Raw genomic sequence first — 26,850 nt, 5'->3', positions numbered from 1 at the left:
AAAGGGTGAAGAAGGATTTTCATTATGAAGTTAATTAGCTTCAGAGCCGCTGCACCTTTCAGGACGAGGAATTAGAGGGATTTAATTGCTTTATCAGCCTTCCCTTTGATTTTCAGCAATCAGGCCGATTCCATTTAATTTAACTGCCACAGACGAGGAGAAAATTGATGCGCTCACCTGCCTCGGAGCAGAAAGAGAGAGAGAGTGGGGAAGAGGGAGATGGGGAGCCAGAGACCCTGGCAAACACAGAGTCTGCAGATTAATGAAAACCAACAGCATTTGCTCACAATTGGAGATGAAATGTGCCCTCGAGGTACTTGGAGCTGTGTGTGTGTCTGTGGGAATCTGTGTGCACGGCTGACCATGTGGGAGTGTTTGTGACTATGCATGTTTGTGTGGGTGTGACTGTAAGTGACTTGGTTGATGCACAGGTGGGTACGTGGGTGAGTGTTGGTATTTGGCTGGAGATAAGTGATGGCGGAGCTGTGTGATTGACTTTTGAAGACTCCTGTACATGAAATAACAGTGTGAATAAAGATGACTGTGTCTGCCTGTGTAACCATGCATACACTGACTATTGTGTGTCCTTATGTAGGTAAGAATTTGGCTGCATGTGGAACTAAACATCTACTAGTTAATTTGTTCAGCAAACACCAAATGAACTCATAAGATCCAGACACTGTTTTGGGGCAAAGATGACTAGGATGGGGTCCCTGCCCTCAAGGACTCATAGTCTAATGGAGGAGACAGACTGTCAAATAAATGTCATAGAACTGTACTGCATGGACTCTGGGAGTACTGTTCTGGAAGGCCTCCCAAAAGAGGTGGCTTAAAAGATAAGAAGTTTCCAAGTAGAGAAGGGATTGATGGGGTGTTGACACAGAAAGGGCTTTACAGCCAAAGGGAGCACCATATGGGGCACAAGGGAAGCTGGGCTGCCTCGAAAGCAGATCCAGAGCAAGAAGGACTTTAGGTTGTGCTAACAAGTGTGGACTTTTCCTTCTGGGTCCTGAGTGGAAAGTAACCCTGCCAGATTTGTGTAGTTAGAAAGGCCTATCTGACTTCTGTGTGGAGGATGGATTGGAGAAGGCAAGACCAGAGGCAAGGACACCAGTTACAATCATTGCAAAAATCCAGGGGAGAGGTCGTGAAGGTTTGAGGGAAGGGGAAAGAGAGAAGAAATTAGGTAGAGTGGACAGTTTTGGGGGAGGGGAATAGGGAAGAAAGTATGGAAGGTTTATGAGCATCTAGGTAGCAGGTGATTTCATAAAGGGAGAGATTGGAGGAACAGCAAGTTGGGGAATGAGGGCCTTGAACATGTAGTTTTAGTTGTGATGCCTCCAGGTTGAGGCACCCAGTAGGCAGCTGGGTCTGAGTCTGAAGCTCGGCAGAGAGGTCTGGCCTGCAGAAAAAAAACATTATCAGCATGTGTACAATGAAGTCACTAATGCCACGGTAAAGAATGAGACTACCCAGGGAAAGTGTTGAGATCAAGAAAAGAAGAGGGTCAGGCGGAAAAGCCTGGCAAGCACTCACGTCTATGAGACTAGAGGGAGAAATCGGGAAAAGATGAGGAAGAGTCAGACAAAACAGAGGAAAAATGAGACATAGTTAGGAAAGACAAGAGAACATCGATAAGAAGTTGAGTTCAGATGTGGACATGTTGAGTTTGAGGTTTGCTATGGGACATTTATACAGTGGTGCCCAGGGGCCAGGATTTAGAGCTCAGGGGTCTCAGCATGAGATGGGTGGGCTTAGGGATATGAAAGTTCAAGGTGGGATCTGGTGTGGCTGCTGTATAGGATGAGTGGATGAATGTAGAAGACAATGAGATAGGGGAGTGAGTTGGGGTATATAGGGCTTTAAATACTAACCTACTAGTTAGTACTTTCATCTGAGGGCAGGAGTTATTGACTATCTTTAATAAGGAATTTGGCTGGATCAGATGCTCATTTTAGAAATATCACTTTATGTCTTAGTTTGGGTTCCTCCAAATAAAAGCTTGAGACGAGGACTTGGGTGAAAGCAGCTTATTTGGGGGGTGATCCCAGGGAACAGTAGAGAGGGAGTGAGAAGAGCGAAACATAAAAGAGCTATTGCCACTGTGTGCTCCATCTTGGGGGGCCCTCTCAGGAATCACATAGATTGTACCCCAGAATTGGCCCTCTGAAGGATAAGAAGCTGGGCACTCATCCACTGCCTGAGGTTTCCTATTAGTTGCATCCCCTTTCTTGGGCTAGCTGCACGGAAATCGGAAGTGAGCTGCGAGGAAGGGATGCTACATCCAACAAAGGCATCAGCTACATTCTGGCAGCCATTTGGGAGATGGACTGGAGAGCAAGAGGTCAGAGGCAGAGGTACCAATCAGAAGGTGATTGCAACATCCAGATAATCCAATATGAAGAATGTAGGAACAGGAGGAAGGGTCACCTGGAGGCATAGAATCAACAGGACTTGAAGAGTAACAGGGCATTTGGTGTTTTGGTAGGCAGAATAATGTTTCTTCAGTGCCCATATTCTAATCCCAAGAACCTGTGGATATGTTATATTACATGGCAAGTGGGACTTCAGGTTGCAGAAATTAAAGATGCTAAGAAGGTCCAGGAGATTAACCTGGACTATCTGGGTGGGCCCAGTGTACTCACAAAGGCCTTTAGTGTGAAAAGGGAGGCAGGAGGGGCAGAATCAGAGACAGAGTTGAAGGTGCTATGCTGCTTGTTTTGAAGATGGAGAAAGGGGCCGTGAGCCAAGAAATGCAGGCTGCTTCCAGAGGCTGGAAAAGGCAAGGGAACAGAATCTTTTCTAAGCCTCTAGAAGGGACAAGGCCAAGCTGAGACCTTGATTTGAACTCAGTGAGGCTCACTTTAGACTTCTGACTTCCTTAACTAAAAGATAATGAAGTCTATGTTGTTTTAAGTACTAAATTGGTGGTAATTTGTTACAGCAGCTATGGGGGACTAATAGAGGGACCAAGGACAAAGGCTGTCATGGCTTTCAATATTTCTACCTTGTGCCAGGTAGGGAAGACTCCATGGAGAAAGACAAGAGATATAAATTGGGGAGAGAAGCTTCTGAGCTATTTTAATCATGTTCTTTATGTGCCTATAGGGACTCCCATGTGGAGTAACCCATGTAGAACAGGAAGCCAGGGTGGGAAAGATTTTTGGGAAGGAGGTCTTCATCAACATGGCAATATTTGAAGCTGTGGAAGTAGACGAGGGCAAAACCTTGGGGAAATGCCAGCATGTTGGGGACTGACGGAGATGTTGCTGGCAATGGGGGCTGGGTCTGTTGGTCTCTGTCCCCTCTTTACAAGCTCTCTGGGCTCCAGTGTTGGCTCCGTGGCCTCTACTCTCCTACTTCTACTGTACCGCACCATCTCCGGGCCCTGGGTTTCTCAGGCAGTAGGCTGCAGGGCTGCTCCGCGCTGTCATGTGCGTTATACATTGCGCAGCTCTAAGGGCATCGCTCACATCGACTGCAATATGAATATGGTGCACTCCTAGAGTTGTCAGGGTACAACCTTGTCAACGGCCCATGATGACCTGTTTGGCCTATGTAGAGAGACAAGAAAAGACTCTCCCTTGCCTCTAACTACATCTCCAGAGCCTTAGCCCTGTGTTGAATCCAGGATGCAAAAGAGGTCTCAGGAGCAAGGCCCATACAGAGTTGTAGCAGCGCCTGGAAGGGATGGGCTCTGTAGGCCAGGCTGTCAGGTGTCCAGACCTGGACCCTGCTGTCAACTCCCATTCCTTGGGAGGACCGCTCTTTCCTCTCCCTCTGACACCCCACCCTTGTTGACTGCCTTTTGATTAGAATGTGGACTCTAACTTGGAATTAACCTGATTAATGTAATGAAGGCAGGGCCGGCTCAGCACCGCCCGGTGATGAGGGGAGATGGATTGGGAGCGAAGGCGCTTGGATGGAGGCGCGGCCGTAATTGCTGTGTTTACTGCTACCTGCCTCGCTGACCCTGCTGTTTAGCCCATTAATGATGATGCACAAGCCTCACTTTCTAGAGATAATGACAGAGAATCTTGCAGGAGGGTACAGGAAGAGAGGAAGGGAACTGGGGGTCTGGGGTCCAAGGAACATGGGTCTGATCATGGGGCCCTGGTGAGGGTGAGAGGATGAGGGGCTAGAGGCACAGAAGCAAATGGGGAGACAGTGGTACAAAGGTACAAAGCGGGGGTTTTCTCTAGGCTCCTGTCCCCTTAGGACAATTTAGGGTAACTCCCTGAGTTGAGGCTGCTGCTGGCAGGGCTCTTTGACTGGGTGAGGGGTCAGCACCACTGCTCCAAATTCAGGAGGACTTCCTGGAGGAGGGGCCTTGGAAAGAGCAAAGAAAACACAAGGAGTTGGATAAGAGGAAACCAGGGAGTTGGAACAGCACTAGCCTGGGGCAGGGAGGAAAGCATATGGGAGGTTACAGCAGAACCTTTGGGACATAGCTTGGCGTGGGTATCTACACATGCACTCATGCACTCAGCACGATGAATCAGTGGGAAAACATCACTTTGATTAATTCCTCTCACCTACAATCTCTCCATGTACTTTATCCTCATTCATGTGCATCATTCATTCACTCATTCATTCATTCACCCGTTTATTCACAAGAGTCAAGAGTTGTCCTAGGTCTGTTGCAAACATGCTGACCCCACTGAGCAGAAACCTTCCCCTCTCTGGCCTCAGTTGACTATTCTGTAAACGAGAGGAATGGAGCCTGTGGTGAGCCCTGATGCAGCAATGCATGTGTCTTTGTTGACACCTGCCTTCTGCTCCAGAGGCTGGGTGGGTGGAGAGCCCTATCAGAACAGCCCCAAGGACAGTTGGGGTGTCTTTCCAGCCTCTGCTGGGCTCCATCTGGGCTGCCCACACCAATCGCCATGATTGAAGATTGCCTATCATTTCAGAGCCCCAGTTTTTCATTTGTAAAATGGGCCTAATAGTATCTACCCAACTCAGCTTTTGTGAGGATTAAATGCAACGATGGTGACAAAAGCCTCCTCGCTGAGACTTGGCACTATGCCTATGAAAGGGGCCCCCTTCTTTTTCCCTCCCCTCCTTCTTCCATATAGTGGGGACAGAACTCACAGGGAGAGAGAGACACGCGAGGAATGTCATTTGTGCTCTAAGTTAGTTCAGTGCAATGACCGGATTTCAAGGATGTCAACACTGAAAATTTTTAAAGCTCTTTCCCCTCATTACATGGGTTACCAATGTTAATTGAAGAAAAACTGGAAAATTCAGAGGTGCAAAATAAACATCACCTGTCATCCCATCGCCCAGATTACCAGTGTTCACATTTGAGTGTATGTGTATATCTTTCTGGAGTTTATTTTTAGGCACATAACAAATTTTCTCTTTTTAAAAAAACTACATTACATAATACATGTTTGGACATTTTTTTTCACTTTGCAATTGTGGGAAATTTTTCATGTCAATAAATATAGTTCTATAATATGTACCAACACTGTTAGTGGCTGCACAGCAGTCTACTGTAAGGAGAATTTCATTGAATAATCTCTTAGTGATGGACACCTGGAATGTTTCCTGACTTTAAAAACAGCAATGCAAGGAACATCCCAGAGCACGTATCTCTATATCCAAAAGGGGCCGGGGAGGACCTGCCTGGGAAGGTCTCTAATGAAGCCAGATTGACAAGACCTTGCCCAGACCATGGAGGAATGAAGAGTGACCAGGCAGAGGGACACCAGATTGGCAACACACTGTGAAAAGCATCTGAAAGGTCAGAGCTTGAAAAGCGTGAAGGCCATGAAAACTGCCTGGCAGGGCAATGGCCCAACAAAGCCCAGGTACTTCCATTCAGCAGTGATTTTCCACTGGTGTGCCGTGAGGATTTCTGAAACTCGCAATATTTAGTCGGGCGCACCGACCTCTTCTCCCTCAGCTTGTCAAAGAAAAAAATGACAACAGCCAACGCAGTAGTTGTCCAGTGTGAATGAATTAAAATTATACCTATGTTTTTTGGTCAGATCGGCAAAAAATATATTGTATTTTTTGGTGTGCTGCCGATTTTAATAAGCTTCTGTGTGACGAGAGATGGAAAAGGTTGAAAATCGCTGCTATAGAGGACTCGGCAACAACCACGGAGTTGGGTGGTGCCGGGTACTGACACTCGGGGGCTCTCCAAGGTACATTGAAGAAGAAAAAGCAAATTACAGAAGAAAACCTTCGCCATTTGTGTATGTATGGACATCTTACTTTCTTGTTTCAAAAGAAATTAAGGAGTTTACTAAGGTAAAAACAAGACTCTCCCTGAATTTTTTCATATATATATGTTCATCTTTGTAGGACTCAATATAAATAAGAATCTCAGTACTCAAAGTTTTTTTAATACATAGAACTTTTCCTTTTTATTGTGGCAAAATATATGTAACAAATTTTGCCATTTAAACCATATGAAAGTGGACACCTTGGTAGAATTAATTATGCTCACAATGTTATGCAGCTATCACCTCTAAAATTTTCTCATCACCCCAAACAGGTACTCTATATGCTTAAGCAATAACTTCCCACTCCCTTGTTCCATAAGCTCCTGGTAACCAATAATGTACTTTGTATCCCTATGAATTTGCCTATATTTCATACATGGCACCATACAATATTTGTTTTTTTCTGTCTGGCTTCTTTCGCTTAGCATAATGCTTTTAAAATTCATCCATGTTGTAGCATGTACCAGAATTTTATTCCTTTTTATGACCAAGTAAGAGTGCATTATATGTACATGACACAATTTTGATCCTTTCATCTGACAGGCATTTTCTCTCTTAATGTCAAAAATCTGTCCCTTCAAATTAAATGTTCTGTGTGGAAATGCTAACTGGAAGCCTGTCTTCCATTATTCTAAATAGCAAGGGTGGTAACAGATTGTGTCAACTCAAATCCTTCCACAGATTTCCTAAAATGTAACAAAATCCCAGTAAAATGCCAATATTATATAAATAACAAATTATTATGTTAGTATGTAAAATGCTTAAGAATTGCTTTCTGGTTACCAAATAAGGAATAAGGTGGTCACAAAAGCTTGCTTTGTTAGCAATAATAAGGCCACTGAGTGTCAGCCACAATCCAGACTCACAGCCCCTTTGGTGGCACACTGTGAGACATCTACACATGAATCTGACACCCTACCAATTCTGTTTGAACTATGACTTGGATTTTTTCCTGTACATCATTACATTTAGAATGCCATATTGAGTTTGGGGGATGCAAATATGATATATGTTTTCCTTAAGTAAACAACTGAAAAACATTATTGTGAGATCCATGTGTTCTATCAAGTTTGGTTCCTAAAAACCTAGAGATGTTCTGCCATGAAAATGTTAATGGGGGAATATGTTCTGCAGGATGTGCCAGGATAGATGAACAAAAAGCCAAAGCATGTGTTTTTTTATGTGCATATTGGTGTGAAATGCACAGAAGAAAGTATACAAAGCTAATAACAGTGAAGAATGGGCTAGAATTAGAAGGACTAGTCAATGAGAGCTTTAACTTTATCCATAATATGTGCATTTTAATTTGTCTTGTGTGATTAAATGATCATTCGAATAAATGAATGAATGAATAGATGAATGAATTAGTAAGTAAGTAAATAAAATGTGTTTAATATCTTTGGGATTGAAGGCCATGCTGTGTTATTAACCAAAGACAAAGAGAAGACCTGCTACCTTTTCTTTTCTTTTTAGAGTGTTGAGGAGAATGATTTAAATCAGAAAGAGTAAGAAAATATGATGAAGCCCTGGCTGGTGTGACTCAGTAAATTGAGTGCCAGCCTGCAAATCAAAGGGTCTTGGGTTCAATTCCCAGTCAGGGCACATGCTTGGGTTGCATCCCAGGTCTCCAGTAGGGGGTACTTGAGAGGCAACCACACATTGATGTTTCTCTCCTCTTTCTCCCTCCCTGCCTCTCTCTAAAAACAAACAAACAAATAAATAAATGTATTTATTTTTAAATAAAAAATAAAAATAAGTATATTTTTATTTTTACTTATTTATATTTAAACAAGTAACTTTTTTAAAGCAAATATGATAAAAAAGCCTAGGCCCAGATAGGTGTCCAGATCACATGCGATGAGGAGGAATCTGCTTTCAGTGACCTTTGGGGAATCATGGAGGATGGGCGGAGTGCTATGGCATGGAAATGAACAAGTGATACCTACATTCAGCAAGGAGTAGACAATGGATTTGGAAAGTAAAGAGAGTCAAAACTGATGTTGATTCCTGGAAAAATTCTAGAAATTATTATTACATATGGGGTCTGGCAATGCCTAGCAAGGAGAATATGTCTGCCTTTGGTGGAACACATACCAAAATAGAAAATATTGTGGTTCTTTTGTTAATAAGGATAGGAGACTAGTGAAGAGACTGTTTTTGCTTTCAATAGAGCATTAAGCACTTAGTCAGGTTATGCCATGGACACAATGAGGAAATGTGAGCTGTATGATGGCCCTGCTTGGAGGGCTCGTAACTGGTGAATCACCGTACCCAGAGGGGTGTGGTGATGAGAGGGTTTATGTCTTGCCAGCGGGGGGTCTTTGAGCCTGTGACTCAGCTCTGGTCGTGCAATGTTGCTATAAGTAGCTCAGATGAAGACGTAGGTGTCCAGCTCATCACACTTCCAGATGATGCAAAGAGGAGCAGGATCACTAATAGGCTGGATGACAATTGAGGTTCAAAATGATCTTGACAGGCTGGAACAATGAACATACATGAACAAATGGCATTTGGAGGAAGGTGGGTGTGGAGTCCTGCAGGCAGGTTACAAGAGCAGAAAAGTTCTGGTTTAAGAATGAATCACTTGAAAAAGACCTAGTTTATCTCACAGTCAATTCATTGTGAATCAGTTACGTGGCACTGTCAGGGGTATGGCAACATACACCCTGGCTCCCAAACTTCCTTTGTAGATGTGAAAAGTTGGGAATAAGAAGAGTCAGTTGTCCCACCAGGTTCCAAATTTTGCTGGGTTTAGAGCTGAAGACCCTTTTAAACAGGGATGTCTAGGGAAGGCAACCCCCATTGTAAAGGACCTAAACTCCAAGTTCTATGAGTAGAGTTACTATGAAATTTGTTACCTAAACCAGGATACATTTGAGAGTAAAAGAAAGTTATTAATAACAGCAATGTATAATGATTCTACGTTTGAGGCATCATTGGAGGAACAGGGACTTTTTATACTAGAGAAGAGAGAATTCAAATAATCAAATAGTTGTCATATGAGATGGGGAATAGATTTCTATGGCCCATTATTTTTTTAAAAATCATTATTTAACCCTGGCTGGTGCGGCTCAGTGGTTGAGTGCCGGCCTGCGAATCAAGGGGCTGCTGGTTCAATTCTCAGTCAGGGCTCATGCCTGGGTTGTGGGTCAGGTCTCCCATGAGGGGTATATGAGATGCAACTACATATTGATGCTTCCCTCCTTCTATTTCTCCCTCCCTTCCTCTCTCTAAAAAATAAAATAAGTGAAATCTTTATAAAAAATTATTATTTAGTGTCCTGGCTGGTGTAGCTCAGTGGCTTGAGCATAGGATGCAAACCAAAGGGTCGCTTGTTCAATTCCCAGTCAGGGCATATGCCTGAGTTGCAAGCCAGGTCCCCAGGGTGGGCCAAATGAGAGGCAACCCCACATTGATGTTTCTCTCCCTCTCCTTCTCCTTCCCTTCCCCTCTCTCTAAATAAATAAATAAAATCTTTTAAAAATTATTATTTACAAAGGAACCCCTGCTCATTGAAAAACAAATGATAGCCAACTCTTCTCTGTCAATGGGTAGGATACTAATATCTACCTTGTATTGTTGAGGGTTAAATGAGTGTAAAGTGTTTAGGACAGTACATAGCATAAGAATTTGTAAGATAAAAATAAAGCCATTTAGCCCTCTGGTTCCCTTTCCCATCGGATCTGTGCACCGATCTTGGTGGTAGTAAAAAAAGGGAAAGCAACATCGGAGCTGGCCTCACAGCTCCGTAGAGTGTGGGCTAGTTTCAAACGAGGTTAAAAAAATAATAAAACAAATAAAGCCATTTAAAAGAAAAGGAAATTTCTCCTTTCCCCACTCCCTCCCATCCCTACATCAGTCACGGGCCTCAGAGGGAGCTGTATTATTAATTTGTTGTATGTATTTCTAAATACTTTAGTTAAGCAATTGAATTAATAGGCTTATGTGAAGCAAGTGTAGGAAAGTCTTCATGATGGCTACCTCTGAGTGATTAGATTATAAGAGATCAGCATACTGTTTTCTCAATTTTTAGGTATCTTTGAATTTTTCATTAAAAAGTTAGTTACATAGCTCAAACAGCCAACTAATTAAAGTTTATAGTTATCCCCTATTAGCTGCTCGTAGGCTTGTATTTTAAAATTGTTTATCTGTGTCTTTTGATGCTTACATACCTATTTCTATTGAAATATTCCATTTATATTGCTATAGTTGACTTTTCACTTTTTAGAGTTATCTGTTGACTATTTATTTTGGAAGATGAAGATGGGGCTCTCTTATACCAACATCTATATTTACTTTATCTTTTAAAAAAGATTTTATTTATTTATTTATTTATTCATTCATTTATTTTTGGGCAGAGGAGAAGAGAGGGAGAGAAACATCAATGTGTGGTTGCCTCTCGCCCATCCCCTGCTGGGGACCTGGCCTGCAACCCAGGCATGTGCCCTGACTGGGAATCAAACCAGTGACCCTTTGGTTTGCAGGCTGGAGCTCAATCCACTGAGCCACATCAGCCAGGGCTACTTTATCTTTTTTAATTCTCTCAATATACATATGTCACAATTTGGAGTAAAACCAATATTTTGTATATGAAAGTGTAATTTTTAACATTTCAATATGGTTCAGATCACCAGGTCTGATTAATTTAAGCTCTTTCAGTGCCAAATCTGGGGCAGGAACTGCTTCAGTTTCTCTACCTTCTCTTTGTGCTGCCGCATCAAACTTTACACCTCACATTATCCTTATTTGTCTTGTTCCATTATCTAATAATCTCTATTGTTGCCGTTGAGAAGTTTGCTATCATTCTTATTTCTAAACCATTTAAAAAAGGTTTTATTTATTTATTTTTAGAGAGAGGGGAAGGGAAGGAGAAAGAGAGAAAGAGAAACTCCATGTGTGGTTGCCTCCTGCACACCCTCTACTGAGGACCTGGCCCACAACCCAGGCATGTGCCCTGACTGGGAATCAACCAGCAACCCTTTGGTTTGCAGGCCTGTGCTCAATCTACTGAGCTACACCAGCTAGGGCTAAACTATGATACTTTAAACTGTATTTCCCCTCTTTCTCTCACTCTGAAATCTTTTCTTTATCCCTTGGTGTTGTATAATTTTATGATTCTGTGCTTTGGTGTGGGAATTTGTAAATCCACTGTGCTGAGTCCTTGGTAGGCTCTTTCAATCTAGAAAGTGCTGTCCTTCATTTTGGAGAAATTTATAAAATTATTTATTGATAATATTCTCATCCCTATTTTTTGTCTTCTTTTTCTGAGACTTCTATTAGTCAGACATTTATTCTTTCTGTATTTATCCTTTAGTTTGTTATTTTTTCTTTTCTAGTTTCATTTCTGTGGCCATTCATAGTACTTTTTAGATATTTCCTCAACTTTACCTTGAAAACCTATTGAATATTTTTACTTCTGATATTACATATACGCACATACACATATATGCACACATACATATATATTAATCTCCAGGAATTTAAGAATTATTATTCTCTGAATGTACCTTAAAATACATTCATGGGTATATTTCATGGGTATATTTCTTTTATCATTTTTCCCTTTTATTCTTTATGCTATTACAGTTGTCCCAATTTTTTCCACCTTTGCCCTTCTTCATTTACCGCTTTGAGGTTATTAATTATAGACAGTTTTTATTTTGTTTTGTTTTTAGTTTTATTCTTTTTCCTGAATTGTCTTTGATTTTTTTTCAAGTTCCTTCTCTTGCGGTAGTTAATTCTTGTCTCTTTCTTTCATGTGAGAGGCTTATTTTAAATCATTAATATCCTTTCCTGTCCATCAATACACACAAGTAAAGCAGTAAAAGACTGCCTGGAAACTCTGTGTGCATGTTTGGGCTGTGCTAATTGGTTGGCATCACTGAAGAGTAACAAGGTGGAGACCTGGAGTTTTGTGGGAGACCCCAATTGCCAGAACCTGAAGGTGTTTTCTTTTAGGCTGGTCAGTTTCTTCAGAATCTTCAGGTTAGATAGCTGACCAATTGAAGACAATTGTCAGCTTTCTGAAAGTCAAGAGAGGGGAGATGGCTGCTGCCAAATTTAAGTAGCTTGATTTAAGATAACAAAGGTTTAACACTTTTCATTATTGAAAATGTCAAACACATATAAAAATAGAGAGAATGGTATAATGAACCCAGCTCCAAGAATTAGCAATTTGTAGCTAGTTTTGTTCCTACCACTTTGCCCAGTATTATTTTATAGAAAATCCCAGACATTATATTATTCAATCTGTAAATATTTCAGTTAAATAATTCAGTTAAATAAGTCCTTTTTGTTTACTTTTTAAATGAACACACTAACACTAGCTCATTTAAAAATTTCATAATGTGCAATTAGTGCAGTGTTTATATGTCACTGAGTACTTCATAACTTCTCCTCCTGCTCTTCCTCCTCTTCCTGCTCCTCCTCCCCTCTTTAACTACTTGCAAGATTCAAATGTATTGCAATCAGTTGATATGTCTCTTTTGTCCATCCATTCCCCCTTTGCAATTTCTTTATTGAAGGAGTCAGATTATGTGCCCTGTGGAGTCTCATAGTCTGGGGGAAATATACAAGCAAGAGCCAAATCAGATTTCATCCTTGTAGTTCCTCTGTCCATAGTATTATCTGCAAAATGCTAGTTACATGGAGAGGCTTGGTCAGATTCAGGTTTGATTTTTTGGAAATATTACCTAATAGAGTTTTATTTTTGTTTTGTGTATGTGTTTTATATTTTCATCAAGAGACATATAATGTTCTGTTGTTTCTCTTTTTTGTGAAATTAGCAGCCATTGATGATCATTTCCTAGATCTATCATTCTATTGGGATTACAAAATGGTAATATTCTAAATCTATCCATCTCTTCTTCATTTATTAGCTGTAAGACATTTATAAAGAGAAGCTTCCCCTTACCCACTGTTAGATTTTCCTAAGATAGGAGTTCTTCTAAGAAAAGCAGAAGAAATGCTTGATTCTTTCTCCTCATTTATTAATTTCTCAAATAATAAATTGGTTTCCTAGTGTCTTACAAAGGAGATCAGCAAGGTGTTTCTTTTAATTATACATTCATGGATTTAAGTATATTTGATGAGTTTAAATAAAGTGTACTTATTATTCTCACTGATGCTCAATTATGTCATTGTTGGTCAGTGGCAGCCTCTAAATGGAACCTAAGTCCTCATGACCTGACCCTTATAGTAGCTTTTAATAACTTTCTTGCTTTCTGCTATGGAGAGATTTCCAGAATCATCTTCCATTTCCCCAAAGAGTCCTGTTTTTTTTTTTAGTGCAACATGGTATTTAAAGACCACAATCTGGGGACTAGAGGTGCTTATTGTTATGGAGTTGATTAACTTCTTGTCTTTTTCAGTGGGTAGAGCTAGGAAATACAGTTTTCAAAAAGGTAAAATGCATTGAGTTATTATATTACTAATGCATCCAGTTGAAATCCAGGACTATAGGGGTTTTACTTATCATCACTGATCTTCCTTTTGGTTTTGCTTGTTTTTCTCACACCAAAATCTCCACGAACATGAATATCATTACTTATTTGCTTTACTTAGTGGGCCAGTGTATGGCCCACTAAGTAATGTACATATAGTCAATTACTAGGTTTTAAATTATTTGAAATAGTTTCTTTATGTGGTTATGATTCAAACTCAATGAATAGTTATGTTCATTTATTTCATTTGGCTTCTGCCTTTTGGGGGATTGCTTATTTATTTACTTAATTTTGTTGTGTTATTGTGTAAAATATGTACATGGTTCTAAAGTCAAATCTACAGAATAAGATATGATCAGTGATGTCTACCTTTTACATTGTCCTCTCCCTTTTGTTTCATCCTTATTTAATAGATGAACATTAAAAAAACTCTTTGGTTCATCATTCCATTTTGTAAAGTATAAGCAAATAAGTATATGTATTCACTATCTCTTTTCTTCTTAGATAAATGGCTACTTATTACATGAATTTTTCTTCACCATAACATTGGTCTTTTAGTAAAATCTGTGTTGAGGAATTTATCTGTTTATGTTGTGGCTCAACCTGCTTCCTGGTTGGCCTCTTATTATTGTGTGACATCATCACCACACTCTGCCATTATCTCGTGGCATCATTATGTCAGTACATCGTGACTGAGTTAACATGGTTACACTGTCAGGTTGTCATTTGGTTGCTTGCTGGATTGTGTGCCTTGTTGCAGTGTCACTGACTACATGATTATTTTATTACCACAGTACAACCCCATGCTGTTAACTAGTGCACTGACCCATCATTTCCCGGTTCATATCAGTAAATTGTCATATGGGTATCCTGTTTCTGGATTACATCATTACACAACATTACAAGTCCTACACCAATATTTGTACTATGTGACACATTTCACTGCACTATATTATTTAGGATTATTTGTTTCTGTATTATAGTATCACTTTGTCACAAAATTATATTAACCCATTCTTTTTTTTTAATTTATCTTTAGAAGGGAAGGGAAGGAGAGAAGGAGAGAAATATCAATGCATGGTTGCTTCTGGTACATCCCCTGCTGGGAACTGGCCTGCAACCCAGGCATGTGCCCTGACGGGGAATTGAACCACGATCTTTTGGTTCGCAGGCCCACGCTCAATCCACTGAGCTACACCAGCCAGGGCTAACCCATTCTAGTTAAATGAAAATTTAGAGGATAGGAGTGTGAGGGCAAGAAGGTATCTCCCAATTCTATATCCCAAGGCCAATTCACCCCTGAGCTAATACTCTGTAATTCTATTGGACATCATGCCAAGCATGTCAAATCAGACATGTGTACTCTGTATATGAGTCATGGTCATTGTTTCCAGTGTCAAGTCAGCCTCCCTTCTCACCTCTACTGATGATCCCACCAGCCACCCAGCCCCACTCTTGGAACACAAACCTTGGAGGCAGTCATCTTTTCCCTCTTTCTCTACCTCACCTCAACATCCAGTTGGCAGTCAGGTCCAGATATCATCTCAGTGAGGCTATGAATAGGCCTTTTGTGCTTCTCAGAGGGAGAGAGCCCACTCAGCTCACCTCCACCCCTCATGGGAGACTTCTCCATCACAGACCTTCCTTCCACAGGCCAGTCTCTCTCTCTCTCTCTCTCTTTCTCTCTCTCTCCTCTCCTTGTTCATAACTGCACCGACCTTCTAATGGTCTCCCTGCCTCAATCTTTCCTTCAGACACCCTGTCTGGCAGCCAGAATTAACTTGGCAAATAAAATTGTACCTGACCATTTTTAGAAGCAGTCAGTGACCATCCTCTGCCATCAAGGGCAGGAAAAAGGGCGAACGCATCCTGACCTTCACTGCCCTGCCAAACTGGTCTCCCTCTCCCTCCATTCATTAACCAAGTCCCATCAGTTCAACTTCTGGTAAATATGTCAAAATTTGTTTTGAAAGTGGGCTTTCCTGCTGTTTATTCCCCACCTCCTATGATCAGTCCATGCTTCAGCCAACCCCCGTATTTGTCCAGAGCGTGCTTCTGCCGGACTCTGGCCTTTGCTTTTGTAGAAAGTCCTCCCCAAAACTCTCTCTACCATTCTGACCACCAGTTCTCAGGCCATTCTCTTAGCACAGCTGGTTTGGGTTCGTCAGATGGGTCACAAGTTGTTTTCTGAGGGTTTCTCTTCTCTCCAGCCATGCATGCCACCCTGTCTTGGCTACTAGGAGAGGTCAGACTCTGGGGAGCTTGGCCCCAGAGTCAGGCCAGGGACAGAGCCTAGAAAAAGTTGGGCCTTTATTGGCTCATTTATTTATTCAACAAATATTTTCTGGTATCCATTAGATGGCAGGCCCTGAGGATAAAGACATGGACTCCATTCTTGTGAAACTTAACATTTTGGTGGAATGACAGACAATGCACAGGTAGGGTGACAATGTTGATAAATGAAGAAGTTTGGGAGCTGCAAAAGCTCAGGAAGGGGTCAGGGAAGGCTTCCTGGAGGCAGTGAGATTTAATCTGTGTTTTTAAGGATGAATAGGAGTTAGTCAAGTGAATGGTGAGGGTGGTAAGATAGAAAGAGTTTTTCAGGCAAAGGGAAAAACAGCATGTGCAGAGGCCAAAAGGGAAGGTCAATGAGCTATAGCAGAGAGAGCAGGGAAAGCATGCTGGAGGCTGGGGCTTTGTGCCTTCTCGGTCAAGTTAAAAGTTTGAACTTGATCCCCTGCAGGTCCATGGTGCTCCCCCAAAGAATGTTAAATTGGGTGTTGTGTATGTGTACAGGGGCACAGCAGAGTGTCATCTGTATTTTTAAAGGTAACTTTCAGGGCCTAAATCAGGGGAGCAGGCAGAGCTGCTGGTGGCCCAGGCTCAGGTGGTGGGGGAAGCTGGGAGCAAGTGACCCAGACTTGATATGTTTATAGGAGGTTCAGGTGACAGGACTTGGATTCTGATTGGTTGAGAGGGAAGAAGGAGAGGGAGAAGTCAGGGATAACTGGTGGGATTCTGGATTGAGCATTTGAGTGGAAGATGGTGCCATTACCTCATCTTAGGGTCAATGGGTAGGACAATCATATTTTGGGCTCCACTCAAAGAGTCACCCAAGATGGTTAGGGATAATGATAATGAAGTACAGGAAGTTACAGGTTATAACCCGGTCAAGGGGTCAAAGAAGCCTTCTTGGCAGGGGTGCTAATGACAAGACCATGACTAAACATAGTTTAGGGCACAAGATAAGAAGTTGGGCCTAAAGTTGGCATCGGGGGGAACCTTGAAGCTGAGGGAGCAGGAGACCTGAAGACTTCGAAGTGGACTCAGGGTGGCCCAAGTCCTGGGTGACTCTGGCCTCAGTTAGTGGCAGACGGCTTGGCTGGGCTGGGCTGCCCTCTCCTCCTCTGATAATTAATCCCGCACGGGGGCCGCGGGCGATGACAGGGCTGTCTAGCGTGCACTTAAGCATTAAATGACCAATTTCTGTCAGACTAACTTCCCCAGCCTCCCTGTCCCCTCCTCTGGTGCCCACTCCCCCGCTTCGTCTGCACCCCCTCCTTCCGCTCCCTGCACTCTGAGTTTTTCAGCAACTGATGGCTCCTGGTTCATTTCTGTGGAATTAATTGGTCCCTGAATGAATTCTGTTGACAGGGCAATTTATCATGTGTTTGGGCTGACAGTGCGGGTGTCGGGGTGGGGGGTGGGGGGTAGGGAGATGAATGGGGGGCCTGAGATGAAGGGGGGAGGGGTCTGGGTTAGGGTGAATATTGACCATAGATAGCAGCCTGAGAAACACCAGCCCTAGGGCTTAGTGGGCCATAGAGTGCCCCCAATCATGGCTTCATCCTTTGCTACACATCATTGATCCCACAAGTTTGAGAGAAAACCCCAAACTGGGAGGACCCACCAAACTTTGGCCTTTCCCCAACTCTTCAATCAGCTCAAATGGGGGTGTCTTCACTGGGGAATTCAACATCACCCTACATTAACTCTCTAAAGGCTGGGATGGGGCCTGGAGCTCTGGGAAAGAATAAGGCTGTGTGTGTGTGTGTGCACACACTCATGCACTCAAGGAGTGAAGGACTGATTAGTCTGGGGGGTAAGGGGGCTGGTCCCTAGGGAGTTGGGCGCTCAGCCGGCCTTGCTAACAGGCGCCTAAGGGACTGGCTAATTAGGGTATCGGGATGGTTGGGCAGGTAGGGGGTGTTGGGAGGAGGCAGGAAATATAGTTGGCCCCAAATAGCTGTTTCCTTTGTCTTCCTCTCCTAGCCTCCTGCCCTGCACCCTCAGTGGTCCTCACTATTCTTCTATGTCAATGATCAAAGACCCTACCTCTAGAAAACTTTGGGCAGACACTGGGAAGAAAGAGAAAAGACAGTACTAACTCTCTAAATCCCGGTGGGAGAGACACAACAAACAAATAAATCCATGTCTCCTCCTTCTCCAGCTTAAAAAAGTACCCTCATCCCTTTCCCCATCTGAATATACCCACCCCACCTCCATAGAACTTTCTTGAACTTCTTCTGGCCACAGATATTGCCTGAGCACCCACAGAATACAACTACAGAAGAATTGAGCATCCAATGGGAAGGATTCCTAGAGGCCATCTGGTTTTACACCTGAGGAAACTGAGGCACAGAGAAGGGGTTACTTGTTGAAGGTTCCACAGTGACCTTGTGAGCCAACTTCTCAGTTCCTTCTGCTGTTGACTTGCAGATGTCTCCATAAACATGTGCTTTCTGTTCTGCCTCTGGGTTGCATACGGGGACTGGGAGTTCCTGGAGAGGTAGGGTCTTCTACAGGTCTCTCCTACAAGGTAGTTGAGGCCACACTTGGGCACCTGGAGATGGACAGTCACAAAGGTCAGACCATGAAAATGGGCCCAAGTTGCCACTGGGGTTCATCAAGTAGGGTACCCACGTGGAGGAGAGAAATGTGGATGAGGTGGGAGAGGGGAAAGCAGTGAAATATTGGGGCACCAGGATGCTACCTCCTGAGAGATGGAGCCGGCCAGGGTGAGGGGAGCTAGAGACCTTCCACCCTTGTGTGCTCACCCTGCTGCTGCCTGGCAATGAGGTTCTTCTGCTCTCACAGGCTTCTTTCCGAATCCTCAAGAAAAATGCTTCCCAAACTCTCTATCCTCCTCAAGGGGAGACCCAGCCCTGCTCCCTCCATCCTCAGCAGACAGCAACTGTGTCTCCTGCAATCTCTCTGAGCAACCTTAGCAGCCCCCTTTCCCTCATGACCTTCCTGTCCCCAGAAGAATTCTCATCCTTCCCACCCATCACTCCACCATATTATTTCAGGCCTCCTTTCATAAGCCTCCCCGTGTCATCCCTGATCAGCCTCCCTTCGCCCCAGCTGCCTCGCACCCCTGCCTCGGCCAGCAGGCTGTCTATAGCCCTTAACATAAAAAAATCTTCTCTTGAACTCACCGACATCATCTTCCGGCCCTTGCCATGTTCCTCTCTCTTCCAAACATTTCAAAATAATTATTTATACTCTGCCTCCTTCTATTTCCTCAGGTCTTAGACACCCCTCCCCCCAACTCCCAGCAGCCCCGCCAGCACCCTCAGCAAACACTAGCTCTCAAGGCCACCAGGTATCCCTCGTCACCAAATCCAACGGCCATCCCCTCAGTCATATGAAAAAAAAAAGCAACATTTGGTTTACTCTTTAAATAATTATGCTTTATGTGCCAAAGACCTGGCTGTCTCTGGTCTCTTTACTTTTTTTTAATTTAAATTTTATTCTTCAACAAACTCAAAATTACATTAAAAAGTATACTCACAGAAATCTCACTCTTACCCAATCCTCGTCCATACTTTCCCTCCTTAGAGATAGCCATTTTTGTTAAATTGTTGTTTATGTTTTCAATGTTTATGTACATAGAAAGTAATGTGATAAAATTCTTATTTTTCTTCTTTCTTGCATGTGTCCACTGTTCTGCATTTTCCTTTTTTTTTTTAAAGATTTTATTTATTTTTTAGAGAGAGGGTAAGAGATGGAGAAAGAGAGGGAGAGAAACATTGATGCGAGGGAGAAACATCCATCAGTTGCCTTTCGTATGTGCCCCAACCTGGGACCGAACCTGAAACCCAGGCCTGTGCCTAGACCCTGAATTGAACCAGTGGGATAATGCCCAACCAACCGAGTCACACATGTCAGGGCTTTTTTTCTTTTTTACTTAAAAGTATAGCCTTGTCACATCTGTGTGTCGGTCGGTACTCTTCCCGAGCTCCTCCTCGGTGTAGACCCATCCCATTATCTCTTGCCTGGTCTACTGTATTGGGCTCACACCAGTTTTCCTCGTACCCGCCGTCTCTCCTTCAACTCAACTCCTCACACTATGGATAGAGAGTTCCTCCAAAAATGCAACTTCATTACCCTGTTCTCTCACTCAAAAATTTTCCATTGCTCTCATTGCCTATGGAAAAAAAAAATCCAAAGTCCTTAAGAGAGTATTCACGCCCTCCAGAACTGTTTAAGTCAGAAACTTTTTGGTTGCAATGAACAGATATTCAACACATTTGCTTAAGTGAAAAAAAGAATGTACTGGCGTATGACCTAGGAGGTCCACAGGTGGTCACACTTCAGGCCCAGCTGGCTCCAGGGGCTTTACTGTAACCACCAAAGCTCTTCATCTCTCTTGTGTCTGTGTCCCTGCCTGACTTAGTGTATGACTGCACTCTCCACGTGCTGCAGGGAGTCCATAGGGACCCGGAGCCCTCATCATTGCAGCTCACAGTCCAAAAGAAAAGAAGGCCCTACCCTTCTCCTTTCCTATGCTACATAAAAAGCCTTCTGAGAGGACTCAGATTGTTCCTAACTTGAGGCCTATGTGCTTTGGGCAGGGACATGGGGTCCCTGTTGGCCAGATGTGATCTCAGGCCTGCATCCTGGTCAGGAGCTGATGGCTTCTCTGACTGAAGAGCACTCTGATGGACAGTCCCACAAAAACTACACAGGACGGTGAAGGATAGTGTCCCAGTGGAAGGAGGATGTACCCTTGATGCCCTGCCATGGGGACTATGATAGGTGCTTTGGGGTGTAAGGGATAGAGTCACCCAGATAATGGTGCTAGTTATTCACAGAGGTTGATGCTCATGAGTCTTGAACCACTGGGCTGCAAAAGAAGTAGGAATAGCATCTGCCCTCTTTCTCCTCCTCCTTGGCTACTCAGCTACTCTCTGGGGGTCATCTCGCTCCTCCATGTGATTGAGGGGCCCTGCCTTCACTTTCCTTCTCCTCTCCCTTGTCTCTGCCTCCTGCTCTTTCATGAGTTCTTTTGACTCACCACTCCACTTGTTTCTTTGTCCACTGTGTATTTGTCGAATATCTCTTGTGTGCCAACCACTGACCCACATACTGGGGAGGTAGCAGCAAACAGAACAGACAAAAATCTGTCCTCACAGAGTTAACATTCTAATGGGAGAGGACAGGACCTAAGCCAATAAAACATAATCTTTCAGGAAGAGGTAAAGAATGTGGAGAAGCAAGGGAAGGGAACAGACAATGATGCTGGGGTATATGCTGTTTTATTTAAGTTAACGAGGGAAGGCCTTGTTGGAAAGGTAACATTGGAGCAGAGACCTTAAGGAAGTGGGGAGCCAGTCTGCTAAGGGTAAAAGCACCTGAAGTGCAAATGTCTTGGGAAGGCTTGTGTTTGGTGTAATTGAAACACAGAGGCCAATGGGCTCAGAGCGCAGTGAGCTGGGGGAGATAATGGGAAGTGAGTCAGTGGTGGGAGGGATCAGGAGGGTGAGGGTGGGAGGGCAGACAGCCAAAACATGTAGGGCCTTGTAGATCAGCTTTAGGATTCTGACTTTGATGGAAAAGGGGAGCCACGAGAGACCTCTGGGCAGAAGCAGGTCATGATCTGCTGCACATGCTGGAGAATCACTCTGCTGCTGCGGGGCGGGGGGAATGGACTGGGGTGAGTGGGGTAAAGATGGAAATAGGAAGACCAATCAGAAGGGTTTTTTTGCAAATCCAGGTGAAGGATCATGGTGAATTGGACTGGGACAGTATAGTGCAAATCATCAGAAGTGGTCAAATTCTCAGTTTATTGGGTTGGCCAAAAAGTCCATTTAGTTTTTTCCATAAAATGAAAGACACTTTTTCATTTTCACCAATAACTATTGATTTGGATATTTTGAGTATATTGGCTATTGGCTTCTAGTTGGTGGAGGCCAGGGGTGCTGATAAACATCTTCTAGTGCATAAAACAGCCCCACAGCAATGAATTATTTGGCCAAAATGTCAATAGTACCAAGAAACTTCACAAACCACTTTTGACATGTTCGATCAGTCCCAGAACCTTCTTCACACACTGCACAACTCTTTTTTTTGCATTTCAGTTGCATTTTTACTTTTTTGAAATAATAAAGCATAATATGCCAAAAATGTTACATATCTTGTTTCATCTTCAATATTAAAATGGCTGCACAAGAATTTACCAATTCGATTTTTTAAAATGTGTGCAGGTATGACAGCTGTCACAAAACAATCCAATGGAATTGTTTTGAATAAAGTTGAAGACACCTAAGTGCTACTAGAGCCGTTGTATGGAAAAAACTAAACAATTTTTTTTTGCTAACACAATATTTTAAAGGCAGAGCTGTTTAGTCTTGGTGGGGGATCAGGTATGGATGGGAAGCAGTCCATCCATAGAAGCAGTCAGGGAAGATCTGGGATGGAGTGAAGCTGTCCTTGACTGAGATGAGGGAGACTGGGGAATCCGCTTAGGATCTCCACTGGGCTTTGCCGCTACTGGTGAGTGGCCTCATTCTCCCCATACTTCCTCGTGCTGTGTCCTGAGAAAAGGGGACTGACCGGCTCAGCTCAGAGTCATTGGCACAAATATGGTGGTTACACCGGCAGGAGGGGGTTGAGTGGGGCAGCTTCCTTAAAGAAGCCATGCAAGTGATGAATGCCGTCTTGGCATTTCTGTCACAGTGCCCTTGCTCTCAACTATTTTTAAGCTTCATCTCCGGCCACCCCCTGCATCCCCTCTGTCTCTTCCTAGGCACCTGATCCTCCAGCCATGTTCTATCTGGTATATTTCAGTGCTCCCATGTCTTTGTTCCTGCTAGTCCTTCAATCCAGGGCACCTTTCTTCATCGGTTTCTAACTGTCGTACATGGTGTATCTCAGCTGTGAGGGTGGGACGCGGACAGGAGTAGGAGAGACAGAATCGGGCGAGTTATGGAGAACGGGCTCTGTTTATGTTTGGGGTATGCTTATGGGGCTGCAGTCAGAACAGGCAACTCCTCAAGGACTATAGAACATATTGTGGGGACTCTCCAGCTGATTCGAAGCAGAAACCAGCACCCCAAGAGAAACGTGGCATGAAAGCTTCTGAACAGAGGTGGTCACTGTCAACAGTGGGACTCTCACTGTCCAATTTGGCATGAGGAGACCAGAAATAGAACAGAGGGTAAGGAGTTCAAGTGGGAACCAGGCAAGAGGCTCTGACTCCCAATTTGATGGGTTAGGCAAAGCAGCAGTCCCAGGCTGGGGGCACCTGGAGGCACAGCCAGGCACTCGCGGCCAGGTAGCCTGCTACATGTGATGAAGGCACCGCTGACTGGGCCAGCCCAGTGCCCCGACAACTTCCAGAACCTTATCTGCCAGGCATCAGGCAATCAATAGTCAGGAGATTTGCCCTGTTGGGTTTTGATGGGCTCTGAGCAGGATCTCCAAAGTGAGGTGTAATTTCCTGAGGCAGGGGTGATGGCGGGGGTACGAGATAATCCATTTATTTTAGAGAACATTAGAACTTCTATGTCTATGTATTCCAATCTCACCCTTTTACTATTTTATGTATTATAAAATTCATAATATATTAGGTCAGTAGTACATTCATGGAATTTATAAATAAGTAAAAGTTTGAATACGTATATAATTATAAGAGGTGTACATGTTAAGAATTCCTTATACTAATGAAATGAGTGATTAGAAAAAAAACTTTGAAGACCACCCTTCTAGGAGAATGAGAGTTAAGAGGGGCAGTACCAAGCAGGGTACAAAGTAGGATCGTCATTTGCTGAGATGAGGAATAGGGAGGGGGCACAGTTAAGGGAGGAGGAAAAAAGGGGATGGACTAATTAGGCACTTGATGCTTTGTTGGGGATGCTGCGTATCCTCCTGAAGTGTGACAGAGGGTGAGGCTGGGCAAACAGGCTTGGGGAAAGAAGGGCCTCTGGGATCCTGGAGGGAAGGAGGTGTTTGGGACACACTGCTCCCAGCCGAGAGGCAAAGTCACTCCTTAGTCTGCCTGCAGGTCCTCCATGCAGCCCCCATCCCCAACTGTCCCTGGCACCTGAGAACCTTCCATCCCTGACTGGAGTGGCCCAGTGGATTGGGCCTTCTCCTGCAACCTGACACCATGCAGGTTGGATTCCCTGTCAGGGCACATGCCTGGGTTACCGGCCAGGCTCTGGGTCTGGGATTGTGCAAGAGGCAACTGATCGATGTTTCACACATTGATGTTTCTCTCCCTATCTTTAAAAATAAAGAATTAAAATCTTTAAAAAACCCAACAAACGTTCCACGTGGAAGGAGGCCCAGCTAAGAGCTGAGATGGAAAGGGTTCCCTGGGTGAAGACCTGTAAGGGTGGACACCTGGTGAAGGCTGCAACATCTGTGGGAGGCTGGGGTTGAGAGGTTGCTAAAGGGATAGAGAGGGGACCGTTTCCAATGCCGCCTGGATAATCCTGGGTGATCCTGGGCAATCACTCCATCCGTTCCCCCCAAACAGGGAGGCAGACACAGGGCAGGCACAGATCCTTCACAGGCCCCTCTGAGCTCAGCAAACAGTTCTCCCACTTCCCAGCCCCCAGGCCTAGCCAGAGACATATAGACCCACGAGGTCGAACAGAAATGGAAACCCTGACCGACCAACAGACTCCGGTGCTCCCCTCTCAGGGACACACACCCAGACCACACCAATCCTAGTTGCTGCTCGCCAGCGCCCGGGGCTCCGCAAGACACGGAGGGCGCGCGAGGTCCCGCGAGCCAGCAGGATCTCCCCGAGTCTCCGGGGAGCTGGGCGCCGTGGGCGCGCGGCACTACACGAGCGGCGAGGAAATTTGTGACAAACGCCTGTGGTCTCCGCGGTCTCCGTGAAGACTCGTGGGATAAAACTGCGGCTGCGCGGAGGTGCAGAGAAAGAAGACAAGACAGCAGACAACCGTCCCCCCTCCCACCCTTCTCGAAAGGGCGTCTGACGTTGAGTTTTGAGAGTTTACACCCTAAATCTGGGCGCGAGTGGAGAGGCTGGGCGGCCGCATCGGCCTGGTATAGATGTGTAACTCGAAGTTATTCTGAAGTTTTGGAAACCTCCTTGCCCCAAGGGCGGGGCAGGGCGGGGAGGGTGGCTACCGAAGGGCCCGCTGGTCTGCGTCTTGGCCTGCTTGCAGCGGCCTCCAAGAGGTTTCTGGAGGAGGGAGCGTACTTGGGAGGATCACTGGGGGTTATTTGGGGTCCACCAGTGGGAGTCAAGGCCTGTCCGGGAGACAGGGAGAGACAAACCTGGAGCCATGGGGAGTAACATACAAAATTTTATTATTATTTATTTATTATTATTTATTATTATTTATTTCTCATGTGCACAATAAAAAAAGAAGAAAGAAAAAGAAAAGAATCAAAACGAACCGACGCGCTTAAAGTGGCCAAGGAGACCAGAGCTATCGGGGGCTCTCTCGAGTGTGCGAGGGTTCGAACGGCTGGGTCCCGGCTCCGGTGCCCCCGCCCCGCCAGCCGCGCGAGGACTGGGGGGGGCCTGGCGGTTCGCAGCTCGGCGCCCTCGCCGCCCCGCTCGGGCCACTACAGCCTGGCTAGGCGCCGGCAGTTCCCTTAAACTATTCTCTTTTCTCGTTTTCCTTTTCAAATAAAAAGGCTGGAAGGGGAGAGAGATCTGGGCGAGGAGTCCAAGCCTTTTCGTATTTGTTCAAGGATTTTATTTATTTATTTTCACTTTTATTGACTTTGTTTCTGTTATTTCGAGTCATCACGATCCACGGGTGAGGAGACATGCAAGGCGCATCGCCGCTACCGAGAGAGCAACTACGGGGCGGGGCGGTCCGGCCGCCGGCGGCCCAGGGCGCACGGGCGCAGCCGAGAGGGGACAAGCCCGGGGGCGGGGCTGCCACCTCCGGTCCAGCCTGCGAAGGCGAGGCGGCCGGGGCAGGGCTGGGGAGAGAGGCCGAGAGAGGGACAGAGACAGAGGAGTGGAGAGAGATGGAGAGAGGGGAGAGGCGGGCAGGAGAGAATGAAAGAGCGAAAACACGGAATTACAGAGAAACAGTCAACAAAACAGAGAGGAGTCCACAGGACCATGTTCGTCGTTTTGCATAGAGATTTCTTTTCTTTCGTATTTTTTTGTAACATAAAAAATGCCCCCCTCCCCCCAGGACGTGCTGTGCTTCAGTGGGCGTGTAGCTGTGTCCCCCCTCCCCCCCAGCGAGCGGCGACTCTCACAGCACAGAGAGCAGGCGGATCTACAGGCAGGGCGGGCGGGCGTCTGGGGCTCTACCGGGCGGGCCGGGGCGGGGCAGACAGGGCGGGGTTATATACAGAGGGTTCGCCTTCGCACGACACACACCATCTTTATAGCAGCAGCGTGTTGGGTTTTTGTTGTTTTTTTCCTTTTTGCAAAGACCATCATATTAAATAAATGTAGACCTTTTGCGGTTCTGTTCAGTTCCTGCCGGAGGAGGAGGCTGGGGGTGGGGTGGACAGCCCCGCACTCCCGCCCCGCCCGCAGCTCAGAACCTGCTCCTGCCACCCGCAGATCGAGAGTCTGTGTCGGGGGAGGGGCGTCAAGTAACTGCTGGGGAAGACCAGTGCACATGGCCTGTGGAGGCCGGCCCTAGGGCAGGCAGGCACCGAGAGCCTCCCACGGGGTGGCGAGATAGGGAGGAGCGATGCAGAGAGACGTGGGATGGGAAAGGACTGGCAGGAGGGAAGACTGGGAGGTCGCAGATGGCAGAGACGCTGAGGTAGGGGCAAGGTGGGGCTGAGAGTCTCGTCACTGGTAGGAGGTGCCTGGGCCCTGGGGAACTGGGCAGTTCTGGCGGAGCAGGGAAGAGCCAAGAGTCTGGCTCTGTGGGTGCGGGCTGCTGGGGCCTGTGTGTCTTGGGTTCCAAGTTTGGAAAGACTTAACA

The 26,850-nt window shown here is 45.0% G+C and overlaps 1 non-coding gene across 1 annotated transcript; it reads left to right on the top strand.

Moving 5' to 3' along the window:
* Window positions 1-9,892: 9,892 nt before the first annotated feature.
* LOC119059719 (small nucleolar RNA SNORA61) lies at window positions 9,893-10,012 on the top strand. The gene has a single exon (XR_005084450.2). It is a non-coding gene; the product is annotated as a small nucleolar RNA SNORA61 (small nucleolar RNA).
* The last annotated feature ends 16,838 nt before the right edge of the window (window positions 10,013-26,850 follow it).

Source organism: Artibeus jamaicensis, unplaced genomic scaffold (assembly GCF_021234435.1).
Source record: "Artibeus jamaicensis isolate MK-2021 breed Jamaican fruit bat unplaced genomic scaffold, CSHL_Jam_final contig_490, whole genome shotgun sequence".
NCBI classification, from domain to species: domain Eukaryota; kingdom Metazoa; phylum Chordata; class Mammalia; order Chiroptera; family Phyllostomidae; genus Artibeus; species Artibeus jamaicensis.
The sequence above is the reverse complement of the archived record's forward strand: the minus strand, read 5'-3'. Positions and strand labels throughout refer to the sequence as shown.